At 39.7% G+C, this 21227-nt stretch overlaps 1 protein-coding gene across 1 annotated transcript in view; it reads left to right on the forward strand.

Annotated features, from left to right (window-relative positions):
* Positions 1–21227, forward strand: part of tafa3a (TAFA chemokine like family member 3a) — an 84078-nt gene that overhangs the window by 806 nt on the left and 62045 nt on the right. The window lies entirely within an intron of this gene.

The raw sequence follows: 21227 nt of genomic DNA on the forward strand, positions 1-21227 counted from the left end.
AGAGCACAAGTTGCGACGTGATCTTCAGATCAGACGGCAGGAGTGTGAAAAGCAAGCCCCCCCTCCCCCCTCCTGATAGTTACAGCGATGTCTCTCATCCTCTTTATTGCGAAAGACTGCAGCTGTTCTCGTCAACCATGTCATGATGCACAATATGACAACCCATTTGTGTATCTTTCATCACAAAGCCATGTAAGAGGTGCTCAGGGATGCTTCATGGGTTGACTTCTAGCTACTGAGGAGCAAAAAAAAAAAAAAATCTTCTTCAGCTACTTCATTTCCAAATTTGGTATAAGCTGTTCCATACGGCATGATCGGACCGGAATCCTTGAAATGGACCAAAGCTGCGTGATTTAACGTGACATCCCATAATGGCTTCTTTGACGAATAGTGAACCCCCATTCATCCACCTGCTATAGGTGAAAACCTCTAATGCAGAGAGAAAATGAAAAACTTTATTAAAATTATTTTTTTTAAATATATTTGCTCTCACATGCACTTTTAAACGTATTAAAAACGTTTCTTAAAAACATTTATTTAATGATACATCAAGATATGTTATAACAAGTTACATTACATTAAAATATGTCATGTCATTCTTTATGACTTCATGTTTGCTATTTTTATTTTTTTTTACGATTCTTTATGATGAGGTGCGATGTTGCTACATAACGTTACGTTACGATTTGATACGTTACATTACAATGTTGTGCTATAGTACGTTCCAATATGCAACAATGACGTTTGTTACTGTTTTTTCTGATTCTTTACGATGAGGTACGATCAGCGGCAGACTGGCCATCGAGAATTTTGTGAGTTTCCCAATTTTGGGGTCGGGGCCCCTCCGGTCGACCAATAGGATTTGGCACATGTTCCCAGACACCTCCCCCTTCTATTTTCCCAGGGCAAAATTTGCTTGATATATAGCGTTATGTTACACTTGAAAATGGCTTTCTCTCGTAGATTTTTAACATACGTGCTTGCTTATTTTTAAAGTGATTTTGGTTATGCAAGGATGCGACCTGACACCAGCCTATGCAAAGCAGCATTGCGTTTGACACAACAGGGCAGGACAGGGTGGTTTAGCTGAACGCAATCGTAAATGTTAAACAAGTCGCATTGTTGGCACTGACTGTTTGCTAAACAGTGATTAGCACACCCAACACCAAAAAATAATTTGTCAGGATAATCTTTGAGAGACCTCCGACAAGCGACCTTTACGGATTTTGATCGGCGGCGGGGAATCAAGCTCAAATTTGTCCCGATTATCGTTTTTTCTTAAATGACTCTCTTGTGGTTCGCATGTCTCCAGGCAGGTGAACCATCCGTCAGACACATTTTGGAACTCAAAGGACATTTGGGACCAGAGGTGGCGAATCCAGGTCCAGAAAGTAAAAACCCTGCCACAGTTGGGCTTTAGCCTCAGGTGCTAGTTAGCTAGATAGCTCCCTAGCTAGCTGGTGGCGAATCCAGGTCCAGAAAGTAAAAACCCTACCACAGTTGGGCTTTAGCCTCAGGTGCTAGCTAGCTAGCTAGCTCCCTAGCAGGTAAACGAGCACCATGGGAGTTAGCTAGGGAGCTAGCTAGCTAACTAGCACCTGAGGCTAAAGCCCAACTGTGGCAGGGTTTTTACTTTCTGGACCTGGATTCGCCACCTTTGTTTGGGACCACCCAAAGTTTCGTGTTTGATTTTGAGGAGTGAGCTCCACCTGAGCCGTGTCATTGAGAGTGTTGTATTGTCTTCAGGAGACACAAATGTGATTTGCATGTTCCTGTCTCCCATCCCTGTGTTCACCTTGTTCCTGTAGCCGCCCTTCATCCTTTTTGACAACTGTTGTGAGGTCAGCTGTAATCCCCCCCCCCCCCGCCGGCTGCCCGTCCTCTCTACCTCTCCCCTCAATTAGCGCTATCATCGCATTTCATCCTGCGGAGAGCGCATGGTAATAACCTTACACGCCTATTGCGGGTTGATGCAATTCAGCGGTGATTAATTGAAGTCTCCTCGGAGAGTCCGAGGAGGCGTAGATCTTTCCCTTTCCCCCCACCTTCCATCCGCCGCCCCACCCTCGGCTGACAGGAGAGCCATTATATTGTTTTATAGATCGCCATCAGTAGCCCGTTGAAGCTGCCTGCGGCCCACTGTTGTCCTGGAGGCTTTTATTGTGCCGCGTTATTGGCCGGCGTTGCTGACAGGGGGAGCAAAGGCCACCCTTGGATTAGTGGAGTCGGCCGCTGAGTGACAGCTAGTGAGCGACAATCAGGACATGGAATCGGTTTGGCCGGTTATCGTTCAGTGTGAGTTTCGGGGTGTGAGCAGTGGCTTACGGCATGTCCTGACAAGTGTTATCTTTTTTTAATGTCTTTCTTTGATTATTTGTCTTGTTCATTAATAGTAGTTTACAAAGCGAAATTTCACAGATGAGACCCTCTTCCACACATACCCATTGAAAAAAGTTCATGACGAACCCTCAGTGGCAGTAAGCGATTGGATTCCAAATGATGAGTGTAAGCATCCCTGGCAGTGAATGAGTTAATTGTTCATTTTACACCGAGCTGATTGGCTGGATTGGGATCGGACGATATTTAGTGTTTTTATGCAAAATCTCACCACAAAATAAGACATTACATGCTAGCTTCAATATTTATTAAGCCTTTTTGTATATTTTTTTCATGCATTTCAATTCCCGTCAATTAATGGCGGCAGTCGACTGTAGAATAAAATCTAAATGTTATTATATTGCTCGATCTGATCAAATCAAAAAAATATCATTAACTCACTTGCTCCCAAAAACTTATAAATACATTCTATTTTAAATAATACCATGCTCCCAAAGACGCATTTATACGTTTTTATTTTGTTTTGTTTTTTTTATGCTACAGCATAATGCAGCCTCTAAACTGAAGAGAATGCTTGAGGCAATGGTAGCTATTACAAAAACGGCCAGCAGGTGGCAGCAGAGTATAAAAGATCAATGTTGCAAAAAGCAGGTTTGTGAATAATGATGAAACTTTAGCAATATTCTAATGCTAATTGCTGCAAATCAGAAACAGATAGAAATATACTTTTGTTTCCTGGCGAAAGAAGAGACTCAAATCTTTCTTTTGGTAGCTTCCATGTTTTTGTAGCAATAGAACATAATATTCTGTGGGCCTTGCAAAATCAGTCAAAATCCAGTAAAACAGCCGGGAGCAAAGGGGGTTGCTTCAGTGAAAATGTCTGGCAGTGAATGAGTTAACTAATCATTAACTAACATTTTTGCAACACAAAAAAAAGAAAGAAGACAAAGCATCACCAATACAAGTACTAAAGGGTAAATAAATATGATATGAATAGAAAATGAACTATTCTCGATATAATTGATATTAATTATTATTTTGTATGAGAAACTGTTTTTTAGTTGACAACACCTGTCCTTTCACCAGCACAACTGTCAAGCAAGGTTAAAATATTTTCATTGACAAACAACTCCGGAGGAAAAAAAAAACAAAACAGCATTCCGAGAGAACAGACAGTCAAGGCATCGCAATTTTCACTTTTTAAAAAGCAACCTTGGCGCTACAAACAGGTGCGGTCGGCAGGCGGGTCGGCGAGCCTGCTTGGAATGCATGAGCCAGCAGGTGATTTCCACAAGAGGAGGAGGAGAAGGGCCAGGATGAAGAGTTTCGTTTGGAGTTTTTAAGGAGCCACCGCAGGCTGTATTTGTGTTCTCCGCCGGCTAGCCGCTCGCACTGTCAGATCAATAGTGCGTCACACGGGCGTGTGTGTGTGTGTGTTGGCGAGCATGAGACTAGAACAATGCGTGCGTCAACTTCATCACCACAACAAAAGATGGAAATGGAAAAGTTTTTTTACTCTTCACGTGCCTATTCATTTACTTCAGTGATGGTCAACTGGTGGCCCCCGACCACACTCTGAGTGGTCCCATCGTTAATTTTTCAAATTTTTTTTAACAAACCCCAAAAAATCTTCAAGGTAGGATTTCACAAACAACTGAGGGTAAATGTGGAAAGAAATCCCGTAAGGAACGGGAAAAAAAAGTAAAAAAAATATATTGGTGCCGAATTGTGAATTAATTTGATTTCAGTTTTAAGTTATATCTCCATTCACCACTAGATGGCAGACATTTCTTTACTGCCCTATACTACAAGATGAGTACTGAATTTTATTTGCAGATTAGGAATGAGATGCACGACTCGGACGGTGTATTAGGGCCACGTATAAATATTTTTTTAGAGGGCTGGGGCAATTTTCGGAGAAAAAAAACTAGCAAATTTGCGAGTTTGTAAAGTGGCAAATTTGCGAGAAAAAAACAAATAGATGTAGCCTAGCTATTGTCTAATTCGTTGGTGGTTAATGCGACACTTTATAAAATGAAAAGGCAGGATGGGGACTTAATTTAAACTTTACTCGTCATACACTGCAGCTAGAGCTGATCCTGATCACCCATCAGATGACTAAACACTAACCAATCAGAAAAATATATTTAGCGTTGGTTCAGTAATTTTTTGGCGCGCCCTTGAATGCTAATTGAATTTTTTTTTAATACATTTTGTTGCTTCAAACACTTTGTTGTTAACGACTTTTTTTAATACACTAATAATTTGTATACACTAATTGAATGTATTATCAAAACAGAAATAAATTAAGAGAGCATATTATATGTATTTTTACAATAACATCTGGTTACAAAGTATGTATTCTATGTGGCACCTTTCAACTACTTAAGTTGCCTATCCTTGATTTACTTGTTATGATTTTTTTTGTATCTTATTGCTTTATTTAGCGCACACTCAACAGGAGTCGGAAGTACGACGTGAGAAAAAAAAATCCCGTCCACTGGCAGATTTAAAAAAAAAAAAAAATTCCCCCACGGGCGTAAACAGGCCTGGGCTTCCATAAGGGGTTCATCTCAATACTTTTGTCTACATATTTTCCAATTTGTTGAACCGAGCACAGCAGCAGCAGCAGCACTCCAAACATTAATCATCCTTCCCTCGACTGTATTCGTGACTGGCACAGCAGTTGCGAGCAATAAAAAGTCGGCCCATCTATTTACATGATTAGGCTCGATTTCGGAACACGCCGAGACTGTCTGCATGGAAGTGCGTCGGCAGGCTAATATGCTTAGAAAGCACTTTGCTCCACCTCTCCACGCGCCACCTTCAGCTGGCAGCGCAAATCCGGCGTTTTTTTTTTTTTTCCTGGAAAGCTCAGTATTGATCATTCGGCAATTTTACCAATGCTGCAATATTTATTTTTTTGGTGTGTGGGTGAGTATGTGTATGTGCGTGCGAGTATTCATTAGTTCACCTAAAACCTATTAAAAAAATCCCATACCGTTCACCTAAACCGAACACTCCAGCCAGAGTCGTGAGGCCGTCAGGAGACCCCAGGAAGGACCAAAGAAAAGGCGTTTGTTTTAAGCTGAGGGGAAATTGGAAGGCCCGCCGTAGCGAACAAAAGCAGCGTTGTGGCGCTTCCTTGACGACGACGAGGGCACAAAGAGGAGGAGGCGGAGAACGAGGAAGAGCTCATGGCGTGTTTTATAGATGCCATTTAAGGAGAACATGTCCGCGATGGGCCCGGCTGCGATGAAGTGTAGCCGCAGCCCCCCCCCCCAAAAAATGAAGACAATAAACAAACAAATTGGTTTCCTGGAAGCCAGCAGTGTCCTGCTCGCTCACTCATGCGGCCTGATGTGGCAAGCTGTTTCTACCACCTACCTCGGAGATTAGACTCGGAGAGAGAGGCACAACTCCATCTCTTATTTATTCAGCCTAATTTGCAGTGTGCATGTATGAGACTGTATGTGTGTGTGTGTGTGTGTGTGTGTGTGTGTGTGTTGGACTGCACCACTGTCTCCAAAAGCCTGCGCGTCGAAGGGGTCTAGTCACGTCCTTGCATTCTAAAACAACACTCACCATTACGCCAATTACTTTTATTCATTGCGATATTTTGGCACCGATAACAATATATATATATATATATATTTTTTAATTAATTAATTAATTAGATTTTTTCTGGAGAGCTCAGTATCGTTCATTCGGTAATTTTACCGATTTGACAGATAACAATATTTTCAATGAACTCCAGTATGCATGCGTAATGCCATGAGATGCCACAAGATGGTGCCAAAACGCCTTACTAACAGGAAAGTAGTTAGTGGTGTCCAAGAAGTATTTTCAATTGAGAGACAAGCTGATGTTGAGGCGCTCAAAGGCAGCGGCGGTTCACGCTTCACTTTCATCTTTCAGAACGAGCTTCCTCCTCCTCTTCCTCCTTTTTTTGTCCTCATCTCAAGCTGATCCACAATGGAAATGCTCTTTTTGTGAAAACGCAACATTTGTCTGGGCTGACGAACAGTGTGAATGATGTCGTTTTATTAGAGGGTCAATGGTTGCAGTGTTGAAACGGTTGGTTGGTTTTCATCCACCCCATTGTTATTAGAATTTTCAAGAAATGCGAAAATAAAACTAAATGGAAACGCTAGAAATAAAAAAAAAAGGGCCCACAATTCACCAAAAAGTTTTTACGCTTGGAAGGGGTGGATTTTGAAGCGGATCGAAAAAAGGAAAATGTGAATTTTGATGATAAATAACAATGGCAGCCAGCGTACATCCAAATAAAGTTTGAAATGATAAAAAAAATGAATCTCATAGTTATGTTAGTAAGAACCAAATAAATAATATAGAGCAAACTTGTCATTATCGTCTTGATTGGCCTGTTCTTCATCATCACCTGCTCACCTCACCTGTTGTGTTCTGCTTCCTCGTCTTAAGACGTAAAAGTAATTCCTATTTTGTCCTCAACTTCAGGTATTGTGACCTGAATTGTAATGCCCTGTTAATATTGACCAATATTATTCTATAATGCACAATTGGCACAGATTAGTAAGGAAAGTCTCTCAACCACTATTTGCGGTTATTTAATCGTAATTTTATGGTTATCGAAGCAATTTGTGAGCACTTTATTAGGACGACGTGCACGGAGCCTCTTTTTCAGAGCTGCATGCCAGTTTAGCACTTTTCACATATAAAGCAGAATTAAACGCCTCGCCTCGGAAAAAACAATTTACTTCTCCTGACCTTGCTGTTCTCTCTGGCTGTCTTCACACTCCGTCAGTTCCCCCCGCGCGCACACACACACAAATTCACAAGGTCCCTCAGCAACAATACCACCAGTAGCAGTCGCAGAAGTGTGCGGCGGGATTAATTTCTCCTGGGCTTTGGACGCGGGAGCAAGAAAATAAAAGCAAAGGCAACTCAGGGGAGGCAGTCCACATGCAGCACCTCGCCCGATTCTCGCCTTTCCACTCTGCTTTGCATCCGCCTCTCTGAAAGAGTTTGAGGTCGCCACGCTTATATGCTCAATTGTTTACTCTCCATGCAAATCTGCGCGGAGGTATTGAATTGTTCCATTCGGCACCGTGGAAAATATTAGCTGCACGCTTCTTTTATTCAATTTATTCAATAAAGATTTTTATTTATTTTTTGCTTTGTTGGTGTGTGTAGTTTACTCATTTAGGGAGCTGTTTGTCATTTTGGATCCGTGGCCAGACCTTAATTTTATTATTATTATTTTTTTTATTTTTTTATCAAAACCTTTATGACTGTTTACAAGGAAGACGGCAGTTATTGAATGAGCTGCTTGATGCGCTTAAAGCTGTTCAGAAGCTCTACAGACAAAAGTGTTAAGAGGACTAAAGATTTTCTATTAGATTTTGGAGTGTGCCTGTGGGCAGTCCTCATTTATCTATTCATGTTTGGTGGGGGCATAATGATAATTCTAAAAGGGTTAGGTGCAATATATCTTTTGCCACTGCTTATTTCCCCAAACTGTGTCATCACAATTCTTCAAAAATGACAAAATAACTACCCCGACATAGAATTTTAAGGTCAAGCACTGTCATGTCAAAGCTACAAGGTAAGCAGAGCTGCAGTGTTAGAACAGACTAGAGTTGATCCCCACTTGCCTCAGTATGTTTTTATTTTGGTAATCTGATAAGAATTTAGATAATCCCTTCTTTCTTTCCTTCCTTCCTTCCTTCTTTCCTTCCTTCATTTCTCCCTCCCTTCCTTCCCTATCAGTACAGATATAATTCTTCCTCCTGTTCACAGGTGACACCTGCTCCCGCTAGGTGCTAATTCATTTACAAATATTCAATAATTCATGTCTGTGGCCCTGCCCCCGAGTATCCTGCCGCTGGCGGGTGTGTCTGCTTGGACACCTTTTGCGCTCACTAATTGCATACTGCCTCACGCGTAAGGCCATGCTTTAAAAAAAAATAAAATAAAATTAAGCAGATTTAGTGTTACAAAGATTGGATACTTCACATGGGGTCTAATTGGAATTGACAGTAATGAACTAGGATTTTTGAAAATGGAGGGAAATGCGACTTTTTAATGACTTGAACACAAATAGGTCTCTTGCCTGCCCACCCATTTAGCATCAAATTAAACAAGCAAAGAAATCTTTTGTGAGCTGAAAAGTGCGCTGTTCTGAATTCTGCTGGATTGTCACCCAACAGCAGGATTCATTTATACAATATCACAGCCGCATGAGTTATTTTACTGCTGCCTCCTGGAGTGAAAATGGTGAATTTAAGCACCTTCATCTTTCTATCTTTAGTCAACCAAGTTCAGATTATCAGATGTCTTGACAAAATGATTTTGGTCACACGATTTTGGTGTGAGGTGTATTCATAGTGTTTTTTTTACTTCTGCTCTAAAAATGGCTTGAAAATTGAAAACCTGCTGCAAATGCAAAACCCGACATCTGGTTTGGGAGGAGATTCACGATTGTCGGTGGAGATATGGTTCTATGCGTGTGTGCTGCGTTGGTCATCTGGAAGACACCACACTAGAAGAGCAGGAAGCAAAATGATAGAGCTGTGTGTTGCAGGAGGGGTGTGTGTGTGTGTGTGTGTGTGGGGGGGGGGGGTGCTTCATTATAGCTCTGACATGCCACGGGGCGAGGGTAAAGTAGGATGAAGAGTGGTGTAATTAAGAGCTGGAAATCACACCAAGGGAGTTTCATTACAGAGAAAAGATGACGAGGGGCCGGTGTGCGATTTTCTTCATCAAAATTGACCTGCAGGAAACTCTCATTGGCAGTCTGTCAATGCTTTTGACTCACGACCCCTATAAAAACAATTAAAGCTATGGAGAATTCGAAGGCGCCCTCATCCGCATACTGACGTGCGGTATCTTGCAACGCGAGGGCGTCCGTTTTATTGAGACTTTTAATCACTTTGGCCCTCGTTTTTTGAGGGCGTTTTATCCTCGCGCGCGTTGAACTCTGCAACACCGCGCTTAATTTAAGAGCCGCGATGACATTATCTTAATAACGAGCTGCGGAATAAACAAAAAGCCAAGTTGTAAATGTGTTAACTGCTGCTACGGCGGCGGAGTGGGTATGTTGTGTGTGTGTGAGAGGGGGGGGGGGGTTAGCACAGCCTGCCTTGTGCCAGAAATCAATGGAGGAAATATAGAAGCAATTATTTTGTGTCCAACACCCGCTGACAAAGTGGCAGCAAAGCGAGCCAAGAAGAAAACGCAGAATCAAGCCAAGAGGCGCGGGTATGGATCTGGTGGGTCATATGAGATCCTGTTAGGATGCTGCGATCAATCACTTTTTTCCCCCTTCGCCATTTTATCATTACGTGATTCGAGCTGATGACTTTCGTGTGCCTTGTGAGGGAAAACGCACCCGAGAAAGGTCATGCTGCAGTGTAGAGTCCAAAGAAGCGAAATATTTGGTGATGCGATAAAATCCTTATTTTGAACTCAGGCTGCTGTGTTGCTATGAGGCAACATGTTAGCGCTCAATCGATTCCTTAGATTAGATTAGATTAAGTTGACCACTATGTGGTTAAAACAACAAAATTGTATGAACTTAAATGAGTTGTCTATTTATCAGTCTCATCAGCCTTTTGAACCTGATAGCATGTAAAAAAAAAATTGCAAGTTGCCTCAATGCATTGCAATCGTACAGTACCGAACGCTAACATACAAACGGTTAGCATGCTAGCATTGTTAAAGGGGAAATGACATCTAACTATACTAGCGCATACTGTATTTAAGTTGCACTGTTTGAAAGCATAGCAATTGATAGAATAAGTTTTTCGCTGTTAAGACATAAAAACAACTAAACACTCTGTACTACATGACATGTTAGCATTTTATTCAATCCCATTAGCCTTTTGAACCCGACCAATCAGACTGACTGATCAGGCTACGTAGCACAGTCACAAAATGTTACCATGCCAACTATTAGCATGCTAGCATTTCATCAAACTTGTCTTCTCACTAATCAATCTGGCTAAACGCATTCTTGATAAGCGTGGCGTAGTATTTGATAGCATGTTAGCAATGTATGGCTAAAGCTTTTTTTTTTCCTGATGTTGTACTGTAATGTAATGTAAATATTTGATTTTTTTTATACTATTATAATTATCGATCTGTTTCTCTGCCATACCCGATTCTTAGAACCCTATTAGTCTCATTTCATCATTACCGAGTCGTCGGCAAATTGTCAATAAACGCCTCGCGGCAGCTGAGCTCTTGATGTTCACAAGAGAAGGCAAAGAAGAAGATACTTTTATCTTTTTTTAACACCTCTAGCGTGGCCCCATTAGCAGCACAGGAAGTCCACGTTCAGCGAGGGAGTGACGGGAACGGGCAAGAACTTGACAGAAGTGGCTCCTTCGCAGCTTTAATGATTTGACAGAGGGCACTTCTGGATTAAAATATGGCATATGTTGCCCAACCGAGAGAGCCCCTGGGCTGAAGTGGGAGTGAAGGGTCGGTTACGTGAAGCGGCACATTTTGCGGAGGCCGTCCTCTCCCCCCGAAGAGCGTGTTCTGCGATTGTGACAGGACATCAGCGGTCGGGGTTGAGGCGAGGAGGAGGAGCAGAACACGTCGGGCTGGAATGAAAGGATTCTGGCTCACCGCTAATGAACTGTGATGTGTGATGGGAGCTGTCAGCTCCAACAGAGCAGGAGGTATTCGTCATTCAAGGAAGAAGCTCTTAGTTTGGGGGTACGGATCTTGGCTCGGACCTTCCCGTGTGAAGTTTGTGTGTTCCGTCTGTGGATATTTGTTCACTATTGACAAATTTACCCAGACAAGATTTCCATGTCAACGAGTGGCTAAATTAAGCCTGGGCTGTTCGTGGAAGTGTCTTCTCCGCAAAAAAAGGGATTAAGATCACGTGGGTGTGATTTTAACCTCCCGCGGTATCCACTTGGCAACCAACATGTTTTGTCATTGTTGGCGAAGACATAAATGTGACATAAACTGTGAATAAAAACTTGCTGACCTGCTCTTACGTAAGACTCGTCAGTTATATTCTTCAAGCGTTCTTGCAAATTGTTCAGTTATGAGACGGGGGCAGTGACAAATGTCTACTAGTATCTGTTTTCCTGTCTCAGTTAACCCCTTCAGACCCGGGCTGTGCAATTTTTCTTTAATTGTATTTTTTTTTTTACTGATTTTGACTCTTTTCTACGATGGTGTATAATTGTTTTTCGTTTTAGGGGGGGTTAAAATCATTGAAAAAACTCTCAAATTTGCCAATTGAAAAAGTTTTTTCAGACCCGCAATTTTTATTTTTTAAATTTTTAAATGTTCTTTTTTTTTTACTGATTTTGACTCTTTTCTACGATGGTGTATAATTGTTTTTCGTTTTAGGGGGGGTAAAAATCATTGAAAAAACTCTCAAATTTGCCAATTGAAAAAGTTTTTTCAGACCAGCAATTTTCCTTTTTAAAATTTTTAAATTTTCTTTTTTTTTTTTACTGATTTTGACTCTTTTCTACAATGGTGTATAATTGTTTTTCGTTTTAGGGAAGGGGGGGGGGGGGTAAAATCATTGAAAAAACTCTCAAATTTGCCAATTGAAAAAGTTTTTTCAGACCCGCAATTTTTCTTTTTTTTTTTTTTTTTTTACTGATTTTGACTCTTTTCTACGATGGTGTATGATTGTTTTTCTTTTGGGGGGTAATATTCCGTGAAAAAATGAGCAAATTTGCCAATTTATAAAATGGCAAAAACTAGCAAATTAGCGAGTTTATAAAGTGGCAAATTTGCAAGTTTTTTTCTTTCTTTTTTGGGAGGAGGTCGTAATTAATAAAGTGGCAAATTTGAATTATACATAAAAAAAATTACATAAAAAAACCTATATATATATATATAAGTTTTTTTCTTTCTTTTTTGGGAGGGGGTCGTAATTAATAAAGTGGCAAATTTGAATTATACATAAAAAAATTACATAAAAAAACCTATATATATATATAAGTTTTTTTCTTTCTTTTTTGGGAGGGGGTCGTAATTAATAAAGTGGCAAATTTGAATTATACATAAAAAAAATTACATAAAAAAACCTATATATATATATATATATATATATATATTTAAACATATTTAATTTTATTTAAAAAAAATAATACTTTTTTGGGGGGGGTTATCCCATGATTTTATTTGTTATAGTGGACGCCAGGATAGTATGACTGTAACATGTGTCATAGGTAACATTTTAAAAATGAACATAATTTTAATTACCTTGCGATTGTGATTGGTTAGCTAGGAGTGTTGACATCATCCAAATGATGCGCTTTCATTGGTTTGGACACGCAAATATGTCATGTCCACTGCAATCATCTATGGGTCCAAAGGGTTACACATATTGTGTAAAATGTAGTATACGTGTATGCACACATAGTGTAAATGCATTTATACAGGCAATGGAAGTGGTCTTTTGTGCTGTAGTGTTGTTTTTTCACGCTTGGCTGAGCGCAGCAGCTGCATGGCATTTGAGTGTTCTTCTTTTGGGGAAAGCAGGTGGCCCAGTGTGATAGATCATACGCGCGCGCCTTGGCTCACCTCACCTCGCGTTCTATACTAAAGCAGCACGGGTCCCATAGCGCCACTATCAGATCTTTCTAAAGACTCCAACAGCACTGACAGTAGATCACTTGAAATTTCTTGTTGCGCTTACATGGCAATTTCAACTTCAAACATTATTTGTGTAAAGTGTATTCAAAAGCCGTACGATGTACTTGGATATTTTGTGCAGCAGTTCAAACCTTGAGTTTTTTATTTTCATAAATTAATAAAAAAATATATATATTTTAAATTAAATTAATTACAAAAATAAAAAAAATAAAAAAAGAGGTTTTATTTTTTTGCCCCAGAGTGGTTTATTTATGTATTTATTAAATTGTGTTTTTTTTTTTTTTACAATTTAGCTGGGAGTTCACCATGAATATTTCTACTGCTTTATAGTGCAGGCCCCATTTTTTTAAGGACCCACTTTATTGTATGCTACTAAATATTTTGCAGTGCGTACTATACTATATTTATGTACAATATATTAAGGGGCTGGACTTGCTCCTAAAATCCTGATTCACTAATCGTGCTGAGTACTGACGGATGAATTTGTAACTTAATATGATTTAGTTCCTTAGGGGGAAAAAAGAAATATTTCCAGCAAAAATAAATAAAAATTTGACCTCAATAGCACATGGAGAAGATTTACCTACACCATACTGTCCGTAATCAAAGTGTTTTACAAGCCCGACGTTGAATTATTTGAAAATGTATTATTATTATAATCAACAGGTGCATTGCTGCCACAATGTTCTAACTACAGAATTAGTTCTTTTAAGTTCCAAATAGCTTACAGTACCTTTAGTCTCAAGCTGCATTGTGGCCAGCGGTAGAATCTGGGTCGGTTATGGGAAAACAGTTGTAAATAGCTTTCGTGGCAAACATCCTATAAATGCTGGATGGGTTAGCCTGCACGCTACTTGCTAGCTAGCTGTTCCGATGACATCACATCATCCGATCAGAGTTCGCAAATTACGATTCAGATCTTCATTTGCCACGCCCACTCAAAAGAATGTCCTTTTTTGGGATCTTTTATTTTATTTTATTTTTTTAGATATATGATAGGCCAATGTTTTATTATTGTATTTGTTTTCATTCGCCATTAAGACATTTCCAGGCCTCAGATTTGAACGTACTTTAAATGTGGAAAGTCTTCCAGCCGGCATGTGCCATTTCCTGCACTATGCGAGCCGAGCATCATTTAGACCCGTTCAAACCGAGCTATCGATCATATTTGTTTTGGTTTTATTCTTTAATGTGTACGTTCTCTCCTCGGGGGTCTGTTCCGTTTCTTTCTCCGCCACTGATGCCCTTTATTCTCGGGAAGAAGAAGAAGAAGAGGAGGAGGAGGAAGAGGAAGACGAGGGCATTTCGGAGCTGAGCCCAGAGCAAACAGGACTAAAAATAATGAGTGTGTGTGGCTCTGTTTGCTGCCTGCTGCCCCCACATGAATAATTCTCTCGGCGCACACATGAGCTCTGGGCATGCGGCCTCCTCAATCATCGTCTTAAAATATCAAAAAATAAATGAAAATTGTATTGATCTGAACTACAGGAGATTTCCACGTCCCGTTTCCTTGCTTGCACTGCAGCCTTGAGAAAGTGTGTTAAAATATTATCAGCAGTGCAGTGACATCATCTCTCTGAGGGGCAAGTGAACAGTTAGCTGACAATAATTCCTCAAATAAATCTCATTTCCTCTGTCTGTGTGTGTTCGGCGCTTCCCGACTGCTCAATTAATTGCAATCAGATGTTTACAGTGTGCACAGCTTGGCATTCGTACACATAATAATGATGTGGAAAAAAAAAGGGGGGGGGGGGGACTTGGTTTTCAAAACGAGAAAACAGCAGCCCAAACAAATACTCGTTAGTCAGCCGGCGATACGTCGGCGCTGCCAAACCGCAGGTGGAAGCGGGAACGAGGGGAAATGCGGGTAATTGAGCTGCTGTGGTTCTTTCTTGTCGCTATAAACCCGGACGCAGCATTTTTCTCCCTTAATATCTCACTTCTCGCTATCCGCCTTGCTGGACTTCCTTTGCCTCTCAGTAGAAGCGTTAACGTGGACAGCAATTTTTTAGCGCCCATGTTGACTCAACCCGACATCTGAATAATCTTTCATTTTCATCGTAAAATCTGCAAGCAGCGATGCACTACCTTTTTCATGGCACATCCTCAAAATGGATGATAGGCGCCCATCTGTCTCGGGTATCTGCATCCAATTGGGCCTCGTTTGGGTGAATTCCTGCGAGGACAGCGAGGACCAAGTTGTAGTATGGTACAATAAAATGCATTTAAAACATGAAACACAGTCCGACATTTCATTAGAATGAATGGAAATATCGAATCAAGAAATGCCAAGAAAAGAAGGGAGATAAAGTGGCTTACAATAATATTAAATATACTTTTACTTTTTGTCTCATTTTGCTGACCAAAGCCAGGTGAGTCATGATTGGTCGTTACCTACTTCCTCAGCACAGGTGATGTCATCTTCAGTTGACATAAAGTGCAAAAAATTGTTTTTAAAAGTATTAATTGTACAAGAAAAATAATGAAGTTATCAAATTCATCCTGGATCAAATATGAACTTTTTACTGCTAAAAATGGCTCAGTAGGTGATAGTTTGAGAACCACTGTGCTATGGAATTCGCAAAAAAATGGCTAATTCAAAGCAAAATGGATAACTTTTTCATGTATCCTATTATAATTAGGGATGGGAATAGAAGGATTCCTTAATCTCTCTGATTACTAATCAATTCTGTCCTCGATTCTCATTGGGTGAGGCTTTCACTCGTTAGCATCTTAAATTTGGGACAAAAGACACAGCGTAGCCATTATGCAGTCATAATCTAGATTGCAGATTTAGTGGGGGGTAAAAATGAAGATGTCAGAGTGGCTGAGACAATTGGCAATTTCCGCTCATTTGTTCAGAGAAAATGAAATATTTGGAGTTTTTGAGCTGACAACGATTGAACAGTCAAAAGTAGAACTTTTTTCCCCTCCATTATTCTTGCCAGGATATCAGCTCTTTTTTACCCACCAGGTAGTACAATTTTTTCCCCACTGGAGAGGTTTCTCAATAACATGACACTTTGTTTGTAACTAACATTTAGGAATCTCCACAGTGATCATTTTGCATTCAACTTGATCCAAAACTACAGACAACCAATTGAGATATTTGGCCTGGCTTTAAAAAAAAATGATAGAAACACACTTTTTCCAGAGTGCCAAAAGTCAGGGGAGCTTCCCCGGAGGCACAAATGAGGGAGGTGAGTGTCAGAGCAGCCCAGAGGCAAGGAAATGTTTTTCTTTTCTTCACTCTTGCGTCATTTCCATCATATTTTCATTCATTCTAAGTCATGGCGGAGAACGAGTTGCTTTAAGCAGCCTCACCAGCAGCAGAACACCCCCGGTCAAAATGCAACATTTTTTTTTTTACAGCTAAAATATATAAAATACTACAATAATTTTTTTATTATTTCATTTTTTATTTATTTATTTAAATTTGAAAGTTACAGCAAAAATATATAAAATACTACAATAATTTATTATTATTTCATTTTTTATTTATTTATTTAAATTTGAAAGTTACAGCAAAAATATATAAAATACTACAATAATTTATTATTATTTCATTTTTTATTTATTTATTTAAATTTGAAAGTTACAGCAAAAATATATAAAATACTACAATAATTTATTATTATTATTTCATTTTTTATTATTATTTATTTATTTATTTATTTAAAATTGAAAGTTACAGCAAAAATATGTAAAATACTACAATAATTTATTATTATTATTATTTCATTTATTATTATTATTTATTTATTTTAAATAGAAAGTTACAGCAAACAAATATAAAATTCTACAATAATTTATTATTATTATTATTTATAGAAAGTTACAATTTGACAAAGTTTCAAGGCATGTTGGCAATTGGTCTTTTCATGGCAAATTTTCATAAATGATTGCAGAAATTGAACCTTTGCCCTCACCCTAACTTTTCACATTACTATGCCATCTTGGTGCTTTTAGAAGTTCATACAGTGTATAAGCCATTCTTTTCCCATCCATTTGTGATTATGTATTTGAAAATACATCAAACTATCATGTTTATTCAGACTTCACCCCCCCACGGATTCCTTTTTAATCCCTGGCATCCCCGAACGACTTCCTTGCCGTTACTTTCTTCTGGGCTCTGTTTAATTCCTCATTTTCTGCTTCACCTCCCTGCCTCCATCCTCTTGTTCGCTCCTTCAGCTTTATCCAGGGTAACCGCATGAGACCCCCGCCCACCCTCCGCACGCCTGGCCTGCGGCCCCCCGAGTGCGTTTACTCTTCTCCGACGTGCTGGAGCCGGTTTTCGCCCGCCACGTTCGCGGCTGTGAATTAAAGATGGCCTCCTGCTCTTCCACGCCGCTTTGATGTTTGCATAAAACGTGGCAAATTAGTCTTCACAAATTGCATTTGCGCACCGACTGTTTTGCATCCAGTTGCTTCTTTAATCAGTGAGGAACTATTTGCATGTATGCTGTTCCTTTTTTAATGGCGGTGTGTGAAGACATTACGGAGAAACTAAAATACCGGATAAACACGGCGAAATGACAGAATGTTTCAGGCCAATTGTTGGATTACGCCGCGCGGATCTCGGCTAGCCTGGCAGGAGGTAAATCGTGCGCTGCTGGTTGCTGATTGCATGGATGCTTGCTTAGATGCTTGCTTGAAGCAAGACAAACTGCTGGATGCCCGATTGCCACGAGGACCGTAAAAACAGAAACGGCGCGGTGAATAAAAAACCTACACTCGCCGTTGGTGTTGAGCTTCCTGAGGCTTTTGGGCGGTTTGATTAAACGTCACTGAGTTCCTCCTGCAGGTTCTTCTCAGATCAAAAGTCACTCTTCATCTGCTGAATATTTTGGATCACAGCGTAGCATTTCTTTTTTTTTTTTAGGTTAAAACTCACAGTTTTCCTTCAAAACAAAACATTAGCACCACAAGCTGTGCAGTGGTGTGGTGGGTAGCAGGTCTGGCCCGCAGTTGATATGTTCGGGGTCCGACTATCGAGAACACATTTTACAGGTGCCTCACAGTTCTGGCGTTCAGATTACTGAACTTACTGATTCGTCTATGATTTTTTTTTCTTGGAAGTTTTGAATAGATGAACAGCAAGCCAAACTTTGAGTCAGGGGATTTAATGACTTAATGAGAATATAAAACATAAACGGGGATATATAATATAATAGCAAGCCCCCCCCCCCCAAACTAACAAATTTAACTAACAATACCACGCCTAAAGATGCATATTCTAAAATGATCTTTCCGTAGGCGTAAAAAGCAGGATTGCAAAGGATTGTGGTATCAAATATTCTGACAATTCTTTAGCAAAATACCCGGCTGAGCCAAACTACTTACCTCCAACCTCCTAGTCTCAGGGCGGACATTCTACCACTAAGCCACTGAGCTGGTCTAAGCTATAGATGTAGCATTCATTGTATTAACATTTATTTTGAAAGGACAATGAGATATACACTGTAAAAAAAAAAAGAAAAAAAAAAAAGGATAATTTTCCAGCAGCTCGGGCGCCAGTAAAATACTGTGAAATAACATAAAATTACTTTCTTGTAAAAACAACAACAAAAAAAACAACTGTAATTTTATGTTTTTACGAGAAGGTAATTTTCTGTTATTTCACAGTATTTTTCTGGCATCCCAGCTGCCGGAAAATTACCAGGGTTTTTTTTACTTTTTTTTTTTTTTTTTTTTTTTTTTACAGAGTAGAATTACGTGAAATAAAACTATGTAGTATCATTTCATTAGCGTGGTGGGCTACTGCCGGTATAGGTGTGTATGTGGATGATTGTGTCCTGACTGGCAAGTAGAACACCTCTGACCCAGAGTCAACTGAGATGAACCATGAGTCAACCGAAAAATCTCCTCCTTCAATTACAAATGGAATTCAATTACCAATGGGAATAACTGACAATGGATTTTTTTTATTTTATCTTTTAGACCCCCATGAACTCTTCAGAGCAACAAAAGGCTCTGCTGGTATCAAATCATCAATATTCCTCATTTTGAAAGTTAAGATGGCCGACTTCCTCAGTGTCCCAACCCCACCTCCCGAATCCAAAGCGGGCCATTCCTAACACCAGATTACGTGCCGTCTTTGTCGTGCATGTGTCGCCGCGATCAAAACGCGTCGAGGCAGATGTGTGCGAAAGATGCCATCCTCCACCCCCTCGTCATCCTCATCCTCATCACCGCACACCAGATGCCGGCGTGTTAAAAGTGACACACTTTCAGCCCACATGCAGTATGTGTGCGCACACTACTTAGAACTTCACCATGTTTGCATGCACTTAGGTTACACTTTTCATTAAAATGACAATTTTTTTTTTATGTGTTTTTGTTTGTTTTTTACTGGAGCTCAGCCTTGGGCTCACAGTCTTTTTTTGATTGTATGAAATTCAATTAGCACACTAATTGCGCTCCACTTGCATTGTAGCGAGTTAATGTTGTTGTTATGCAATCATAAGTTGTGCTTTTGTCCTATTGTAAAAGAAAAATATTGAGACCATATACATATATATATACATATATATAAATATATATATAATTGTTTACATTCAGATTCACATTATCAGGGATAAATAAATTTTCAATGTATATTGAACTATCCCATATAAAATGGCAGTTTTAGTCAACTCAAAATCAGTCAATCAATACTAAAAAAAAAAAAAATCTGATTTTTTTTTTGGGGGGGGGGGGGGGGGGTTAAATAAAATCGGAATTCCGCGAATTAGCGGAAAAATCACATCCCTGCATTATGTACTATATCCACGCTTCTGCTACTGCATGTTGAGAAGAAGAAGAGTAAATCCCTCTCTCTTTCTTATCAGTAGCCCAGAATATGAAAAGAGGCTTATTTTGGTGAGTTGCACTCACACCTGTATGTGAGGCGATAGTAAACAAACAGGCAGCAACAAGAGACTCCGATGCAAAATGTCAAACTGATGAAGTAACACATCCAAAATGGGGAGATTATCAAGCTGTGTCCGAGTAAACAAAAGACCAAAAGTCTAATTGCTCCTAAAAGCTCCTGGATCAGCTGGAGGTTTAGCATCTGTTAGCATGTGTGTTTGTGTGTGTGAGTGTGTGTTTGCGGTCGTTAGCGGGGCATATGCTTTTGCCTGCGAGATTATGCTAAACAAGCTTACACAATGCGTTTAGTATTCGGGGCCTCTAATAAAGCATCAGCTTGCACAGCGACAAGCCTCATAAGTCTTGCAGTGGAACAAAAACGAGTGGCGAAGCAGCAGTCATGTCACGTGTCAGTCAAAATAGCAACACCACTAGCTTATTTTGCCAAAGTAGTTTTTGGTCACGCTCACTTCTCAATCATTAAAGCAGCAGCACAGATTGGTTTCACATTGACATCCATTTGGAGAGATGTTTACAATATTTTGGTGACCCAATTTTTCGTATGGCAACATTTGACATGTAAAAAAATTATGGCTACACCAAAGATTGGTTTTAATGAGAGCTGAAGGCGTCCGATATATTTAGAATCAATTATGATACTGATTATTCGATCACCTAATGGCGTTTTCTGACAAAAATGCCTGGTGAGTGACTGACAAAGAATTAATGTAGAGTTAGCCGTTCTGAGCTTAGGTTAGCGGCTAACCGTTAGCAAGCGTTTGTTTTGAGTCCCGGGCGACATGGAAGAATCTTTGCATTGTGTTTTGTATTCTATCGTTGGTTCAATATAGCAATCAGCTGTGTCTGTCCTTGAAAACTTGACAATATGTTCTAACTAGCCGTGGTGAGCTAAATAATATTAGCTAACCTTGATTTGCTACCTTGTGTTGCTGCTTTCTACTAGTTTTGCTTTGCAATAGACACAACACATGTTCAAAACGTAAACGGTGATCTCAAACTCTGGACATTCTGTCTGTGACTCATTATGTGATTAATCATCATTATAACAGCACGGCAAAAATGTTCCAATAAAAAGGCAGTAATTGTAATCGTCTCTCTTTAGGCCAAATGCTGACTAGAAAGAAGGTATTTTCTATCTAGAAGGACGCTACGGCAAAGCGTAACTGGAAGACTGAAAGACTCTTTACGCTACGCATGTTTTTAATTATAGCTATATATAGAAGAATCGAATTTTGTCCATTGAAAGACCTGAATAAAAGACAAGGCTTGTACAGCTTCAGTTTTCAGAATAATGTCAATCATTAAGGCGATTAATAAAACACACCATAAAAGGCAAACACCCACCATTGACTTGACAGTCGTTGTCATTTTTTTTGCTGTCATATTTTATTCAT

This window comes from Vanacampus margaritifer, chromosome 8 (genome assembly GCF_051991255.1).
Source record: "Vanacampus margaritifer isolate UIUO_Vmar chromosome 8, RoL_Vmar_1.0, whole genome shotgun sequence".
NCBI classification, from domain to species: domain Eukaryota; kingdom Metazoa; phylum Chordata; class Actinopteri; order Syngnathiformes; family Syngnathidae; genus Vanacampus; species Vanacampus margaritifer.